This window comes from Mustela nigripes, chromosome 12, assembly GCF_022355385.1.
Source record: "Mustela nigripes isolate SB6536 chromosome 12, MUSNIG.SB6536, whole genome shotgun sequence".
In the NCBI taxonomy this organism is placed as follows: Eukaryota; Metazoa; Chordata; class Mammalia; order Carnivora; family Mustelidae; genus Mustela; species Mustela nigripes.
In genome coordinates, this window is record NC_081568.1 from 149,041,728 (window position 1) to 149,050,315 (window position 8,588).

Genomic DNA, 8,588 nt, shown 5'->3' on the forward strand with positions numbered 1-8,588 from the left:
TTTAATGTCCTTGGTTGCAATATTTATGCTCCATATTCAAGTTGATTTTTCTCTCATCAATTCAGACTAATTTAATATTTCACAAAAAGTTGTGTACAAACTGAGTTATTTTATTTTTCAATGGCTTACCTATATTCGGCTCCTTTCCAAATATCCTTGACAAATGTGTATTTTATTGCTCTTGCCACATTTTTATTTTGTATTTTCTCATTGTCTATTAAAGAAATTAAATTTTAAACAAACATATTGCTGATATCTTTAGCATGTGACATGTAATTTCTTCTGCCCCTTCATTCATTAGCTTACTTATTTATATCTTTCACCTGTTCTTTTTTCTTTTAATTTAATTTTTTTTTCAGTGTTCCAGAATTCATTGTTAATGCACCACACCCAGAGCTCCATGCAATACATGCCCTCTGTAATACCCACCACCAGACTCACCAAACCCCTCAAAACCCTCAGTTTGTTTCTCAGAGTCCACAGTCTCTCATGGTAAAATTTGGGACACCGCATTTTCGAGTTTTCTAGGCACTTCTTTTCTTCCTTTGTTCCAATCACCCTGGAGGCAAGTTTGGTAATCTACACAGGTTTGAGCTCCTAGTGGTCAGCTAGTGTCTGGATGGAGAAATGCCTTCTTAGTTTGACTACTTCCCTAGATTCTTTATTTACTTCAGGTCCTGGTTCTTTTATTTTCTTGTTAGTTTTGTTAGGCATTTTAAGGATTCTTTTAACTTTTGAATAACTTTAGGTATCTGTAGTAAAGGGAGTTTGGAGTTTATATATTTTATACTAAAACCACATATATCCACGTGCACACATGAGAAAATACTTTGCATAGATATTTCTGTGGCAGACAAGAGCATTAAAAAATATTTATTTGAGAGAGAGAGAGAATGAGTTGTGGGGAGGGGCAGAGAGAGGAAGAGTGGGAGAGAGAGTCTTAAGCACCCTCCATGCTGAGCATGGAGCCTGACATGGGGCTCGATATCCTGACCCTGAGGATGATATCTGAGCTTGAAACCAAGAGTCAGACACTTTAACAACTGCACCAATCAGGCACCCCAGCAGACAACAGCATTTTATAAAGATTTCTATTTTATGTATTTGGACAAATTCTTCCATCTTCTAAGTTACCATATCACAATACTATTTGTAGAATGTGATTATTTTGATAGTGTTTGAAAATACTTTGTTTTGCACAAATTTCTAATGGGATAATCTTCCACTATTAATGGAGTATGTCCATACATCACAATTGCTTTATTTATTTATTTTGTGACATTAAGTTACTCTTGGTAGAATTAGTTTTGTAAACTCCAGTCCTTGTGTTCCACTTGCCATGTTTCTTTAGTACATCCAAGTCTTTGAAGAAGTATCTCTGTTTGAATGTTCTATCTAGTAGTTGGTTACGCAAAAGATCTTACTTGAAATACTCATTTAGTGCGACACCATTTAAATTGACAGTTTGCATTATAATTTCACAGAGCCCAGAGAATATGTCATGTAGGGTTTCTGCTTTCATGCATTTTATGGTTTTTTTTTTAGGCCTTGAGTAGTGCCATTTAGAATAATTTTCTCTGGCAAATATAAAATGTTCATCATCTCTTTTCTCAACAACACTCCCAATTTGTCTGTCTCCTGGACTACTCAAACTACCTAATACAGTTATTTAATAAAGTTACTTAGTACTTATAAAGAATTTGTTTTTCTATATATACAAACTCTTTATTAGTATGATAGTTTTATTGCCACCTAATACAAATATAAGTGGCTTAGTGTCTGTCTTGCAATGAATACTTGTTTCATACATAAATTCTTCGGTATTATATCTGTATGTGGATATGGTTTGGACATTGCAAGTTGTTAGCCACTCCATTTAATTAAATTCACATATCAATGCCATTCTTTATGTCATTTTATATGTTTTAGCTCAAATTTATTTTTGCTCTGTAATTATTGATGCAGAAGTGAAGGAAGTGTTAGTCTGTGGTCTTGACAAGATCCAAAATCAAAAGGCAGTTTCCTATTTGTTTTGATTTTGTATTGTATTTGTCCCACATAAAATATATGAGTAGTAAGTATAGCAGTGGTAGTAATACTCTCCTTCTTAAAACAGAAGAAACTGTGAGTGTGGTATTTATAGTTGCCTTCAAAATCTCATTCTTCTACATTATTAATCCTTATTTTTCCATTTTAGCTGGTGGAAGTATAAAAACATGAAATGCTACTAATTAGATTAAATTCCAAATAAGCATATATTATCTAAGTAAACTCAAGAAGGAATATATGAATAGACCTATAACAAGTAAAGAGAGTAAAAGAATTGTTTTCACAGACATGAAGAGTGTCCAGACTTACGTAGATTTCCTCTTAAATTAATGAAACATTAGTTGTTTCTTCCTTTGCTTACTTATTTATTTATTTGAGAAAGAGAGAGTGTTGGGGGAGAAGCAGAGGGAGACAGACATGCAGACCCCATGCTGAGCACAGAGCCTGACATGAGGCTGGATCTCAGGACCCTGAGATCACGGCTTAAGGCAAAATCAAGAGTCAGATGCTTAATCGACTCTTTCACAGGTGCCTCTATGAAATATTAAAAAAAATTTTTGAAAATAACAATCCTTTACAAATACTTTCAAAAGAAGAGAACTAGAAAATTGACCAATTCATTTACCAATACATTTTATGAAGCAATTTATTACCCAGAAAACAGAGCCAGACAAAACCATCATGAGTAAACTATAGACTGTTATCTCTCATGAATATAGACACATAATTTAAAAATGTGCAAACTGAATCTACCAACATATAAAATAATTATACACTATGAATCAGAAAGGTTATATCTCAAACATAAATTTTGTTTAATTTTTTCTTTATTCCCAACTCAAGCAATGTAATGCAACATACTGACAGATTATAGAATTAAAAATAATTATTACAATAAATATGCAAAACACTTGAAAAAGCAAAGACCCAATTGAATAACTCTCAGCAAACTAAGAGTAGAAGAAAAATTTTTAGACTCACCAAAGATCATCTATGAAAGATGTACAGCCAGTGTCACAGTTAATGGTGAATAACCAAGTATTTTATAGCCCATTGTTTGGGATTACAAAAAGAAAGTCCTGGCTGAGCCCAGCTGTGCACCGTCAGCCACCAATACATGCCAGGCCCAGCTGCATGCCCCAGCTGTCTTTACTCACCAAATTCAGCTGCATGGACCCCTGGCTGCCTTCTTGCACCACACCTATCCACGAAGTGCACAGCTGCAGCCACCCACCTCATCTAGCCACTTCATCATGCCCAGCCACATGACCCTTGGCCACTTAGTGCCCCACTTCAGCCTCACCACCTTGGTTGTCCAAGTGCACAGCCCCCAGTCACTACAGTATTTCAGGAAACCCAGCACAGGACTAGGGCAAATTTTAATAACACTGCTGCCCCTCTCCCAAGTTACCCAATGGGAATGCCACCATAAAGCTGGCCTGTGTGGGTCCTGGTAATAACACAGAAAGCAAGCACAGTCCTCAACAGGCAGAGTCAGGGCAGATAGCTACACTGAAAAGAAAAGTGAATCAGGCATAATATTAGGGTGTAAGCAACAAACATAATATATTCTCTTGAAATGTCAGATTCTGGTAAACAGGGAACAAAACAGTACAGGACCCCTTCATCATAAAGTCACTACTTTCAAGAGCAGAAGACACAGTTGACTTTTTTTTTTTAAGCACAGAGAAACCGACACAGAGAGGCAGATGAAATGAGGAGACAGAAATTTACCCCAAATGAAAAAACAAAAAAACAGGACAAGGCCACAGCCAGAGATCTAAATGAAACAGATATAAGTAACATGCCTGATAAAGAATTTAAAACAAGAATCACAAGGATACTCGCAAGACTTGAGAAAAGAATGGAAAACATGAGTGGGACCCTTAACACAGAGGTAAGGATAATAGAGATAAAGATAGGATAATAGAGATAATAGAGATAAAGGGCACAATATATGAAATGAGAAACATGCTTGATGGAATGAAAAGAAGGATGAAAGAAGCAGAGGAACAAATGAGTGACCTAGAAGACAGGTTAATAGAAAGTAATCAAGCTGAACAACAAGAAAGAAAGAAAAAAAGGAAGGAAGGAAGGTAGAAAGGAAGAACGAAAGAGAGAGAGAGAGAGAGAAAGAAAGAATTATGCAAAGTGACAATAGACTTAGGGAACTCAGTGACTCCAGCAAATATAATAACAAGTGTATTATAGGAATGCCAGAAGGAGGAGAGAAAGATGGGGGGCAGAAAATTTACCTGAAGAAATAATAGTAGAAAATTTCCTTATCTAGGGAAGGAAGTAGATATTCAGATCCAGGACACAAGAGGGCCCCAAACAGAAAAAACAAAAGCAAACAAACAACAAGATATGTTGTAATTAAATTTACAAAATATAAAACATCTCAAAAGCAGCAATACAAAAGAAGTAATTGATTTACCAGGAAAGGCCCACAGGCTAGCTGGAGATGTCTCAACAGAAACTTGGCAAGACAGAGGGAGTGTCATAATATATCCGAAGTGCTGAATGGGAGAAATCTGCAGCCAAGAATACTTTATCCAGCAAGGCTATCATTCAGAATAGAAGGAGAGATAAAGAGTTTCCCAGGAAAACAAAAACTAAAGAAGTTCATGACCCCTCAATCAGGCCTGCGAGAAATGTTAAGAGGACACCTTGAGTGATCAAAAGAGACCAAGAGTGACAAACAAGAAATGATCAGAGAAAATCTACAGAAACATTGACAAAATAGATAATAAATTGGCAATAAATATATATATATCAAAATTACTTCAAATATAAATGGACTTACATCTCCAATTAAAAATATAGGGTGTCAGAGTGGATAAAAAAAAAAAAGACCCATCTATATGCTGCCTACCACAGACTCATTTTAGACTTGCATATTGAAAGTGAGGAGATGCAAAAATAATTATCAAGCAAAGGAACATCACAAGGAAGCCAGACTAGTGATATTTATATCTGACAAACAACTTCATTATTATTTTTTATTTTTATTTATTTTTTATTTAAATTCAATTAATTAACTTATAGTGTGCTATTAGTTTCAGAGATAGTTTAAGGATTCATCAGTTGCGTATAACACCCAGTGCTTATTACATCAAGTGCCCTCCTGTATGCCCATCACCCAGTTACCCCATCCTCCACCATACCTCTCCTCCAGCAACCCTCAGTGAGAAACTAAAACAGTGTTTTAAAACAAACATTGTAACAAGATGAAAAGGGCCAATATAAAACAACAAAAGGGAAAAACCAGGAAGAAGATATAACCATTGTAAATGTGCACACAAAAGAGGAACAACAAAATATATAACACAATAACAAAAATAAAGGAACTAGCTGATTACAAAATAATAATAGTAGGGGGATTTAACACCCCAATTACATCAATGAACACATCACTAAACAGAAAATATATAAGGAAACGATAGCTTTGAGTGACACACTGGCCCTAATGGATGTAACAAATTCAGAAAATTCATCTGAAAACAGCAGAATACACATCCTTTCAGTATACAAGGGACAATTTCCATAATAGATCACAGATTAAGTCACAAAATAGACTTCAACAAAGAAAAAAAGGTTTAAATTCATACCATGCATATATATTTTTTTAATTAAATGAAATTAAATTTTATGTTGTATTTTATTTAAATTCAGTTAGGCAATATATAGTATAACCTTAGTTTTTGGTATAGTGTTCAATGATTCATTACTTGCCTCCCAGTGCTAATCACATCACATGACCTTCTTAACATCCATCACCCAGTTACCCCATCTCCCCACCGACCTCCCTTTCCACAACCTTTTTTTTCCTGGAGTAAACAGTCTCTCATGGTTTTTCTCTCCCTATGATTTATTCCAGTTCAGCTTTTCCTCTCATCCCCAGTGATCCTCAGTGCTATTCCTTATAATCCAATCCATAGATGAGTGAGACTGTATGACAATTGTCTTTTTCTCCTTGACTTATTTCACTTAGCATAATCCCCTCCAGTTCCATTCATGTTGATGTAAATGGTAGGTATTCATCCTTTCAGTAGGTTGAGTAATATTCAATTGCATATATGAACCACATCTTCTTTATCATTCATCTGTTGAAGGACATCTCAGCTCCTTCTACAGTTTAGCTATTGTCCACATTGCTGTTATAAACATTAGGGTGTAGGTGCCCCTTTGGATCACTACATTGTGTATCTTTGGAGGTAAATACCTAGTAGTGCAATTGTTGGGTCATAAGGCAGCTTTATTTTTAATGTCTTGAGGAACCTCTATATTGTTTTCCAGAATGGCTGTAGCAGCTTGCATTCCCACCAACAGTGTAAGAGGTTCCACTTCCTCCACATCCTCGCCAACATTTGTTGTTTCCTGTCTTGTTAATTTTAGCCATTCTCACTGGTGTGCAGAGGTATCTCATTGTGTTTTTTATTTGTATTTCCTGGATGCCAAAGTCCTGTGGAGCATTTTCTCATGTGCCTGTGCCATTTGTATGTCTTCTTTGGAGAAGTGTCTGTTCATATATTCTGTCCATTTATTGACTGAATTATTTCTGTTTTGGGTGTTGAGTTTGAGAAGTTCTTTATAGATCTTGGATACCAGCCCTTTTATGTAATGTCATTTGCAAATATATTCTCCCATTTCAGGGGCTGCCTCTTAGTTTTGTTGACTGTTTGCTTTCCTGTGCAGAAGTTTTTATCTTGATTAAGAAAAATCATAATCTATCACATTGATTGATTTGCAAATTTTGAACCACCCTTGCATCCCAAGAATAAATCCCACCTGGTTGTGGTGAGTAATCATCTAATGTACTGTTGGATTCTATTGACTAGGATCATGTTGAGTATTTTACCATCCACGTTCATTAGGGATATTGGTCTGTAATTTTCCTTTTTCTTTGTCTCGTTTTGGGTTCAGGATAATGCTGACCTCATAGAATGAGTTTTGAAGTTTTCCTTCTGCTTCTATTTTCTGGAACAGTGTAAGTAGAATAGGTATGATTTCTTCTTTAAATGTTTGTTAGAATTCCCTCAGGAAGCCATCTGGCTCTGGAGTCTTGTGTTTGGGGAGGTTTTTGACTACCGCTTCAATTTCCTTGGTGGTTATTGGTCTGTTCATATTGTCTATTTCTTCCTCTTTCAGTCTTGGTAGTTTATAAATTTCCAGGGATGCACCCATTTCTTCCAGATTGCCTGGTTTCTTGGCATATAGTTACTGGTATTAAGTTCTAATAATCGTTTCTATTTCCTTGGTGTTGGTCATGATTTCTCCCCTTTCATTCATGATTTTATTAATTTAGTTCTTTTCCCTTGTCTTGATAAGTCTGGCCAGAGGTTTATCGATCTTATTTATTCTTTTTTTTTTTTTTCAGAGAACAAGATTTTGGTTCTGTTGGTCTTGTCTATTGTTCTTCTGGTTTCTATTTCATTGATTTCTGCTCTAAACTTTATTATTTCTCTTCTTCTGCTTGATTTGGGTTTTATTTGCTGTTCTTTCTCCAGCTCCTTTAGGTGTAAGGTTAGCTTGTGTAGTTGGGATTTTTCTAAAATTTTGAGAGAGGTTTGAATGGTTATGTACTTCCCTCTTAGGACCACCTTTGCAGCATCCTGTATATTTTGAAATAATGTGTTTCATTCTTGTTAGTTTCAGTGAATCATTAAAGTTTTTCTTTAATTTCCTGTTTGGCCCATTCACCCTTTAGCAGGATGCCCTTTAACTTCCAAGTGTTTGAGTTCCTTCCAAATTTTTCCTTGTGGTTGAGTTCCAGTTTCAATGCACTGTAGTCTGAAAAGATGCAGGAAAAAATCTCAATCTTCTGGTATCAGTTGAGACCTGATTTGCGACCCAGCATGTGGTCTATTCTGGAGAAAGTTCCATGTCCACTTGAGAAGAGTGAATATTCTGTCATTGTAGGATGAATGTTCTGTATATATCTGCAAAGTCCATCTGGTCCAATGTGTCATTCAAAGCTCTCGTCTTTTTTTGATACTTGCATAGATGATGTATGCATTGTTGTGAGTGGACTGTTGAAGGCTCCTGTAATTAATTTACTATTTTTAATGCTGTTTTACTTTGGTTATTACTTGGTTTACATAATTTACTGCTTCCAAGTTGGAGGCATAGATATTTAGAGTTGTTATATTTTCTTGTTTGATAGTTCCTTTAAGTATGCTATAGTGTTCCTTTACATCTCTTATTATAGTCTTTGGTTTAAATCCAATTTTTCTGATAAGAATTTCTACCCCACCTTTCTTCTGAGGTCCATTATCATAGTAAATGAGTCTCCATTCCCTCACTTTCAGTCTGGAGGTGTTCAAAATGAGACTCTTGTAGACAGCAATGGATTGGTCCTGCTTTTTTTTTAATCCAGTCTAATAGCCTGTGTCTTTTGACTGGAGCATTCAGTCCATTTATATTCAAGGAACTATTGAAAGATATGAATTTAGTGCCATTGAATTGCTTGCATCGTGATTTCAATTTGTATTTCCTAAGATGTTTTTAAAGGTTTTTTATTTATATGACGTAGAGAT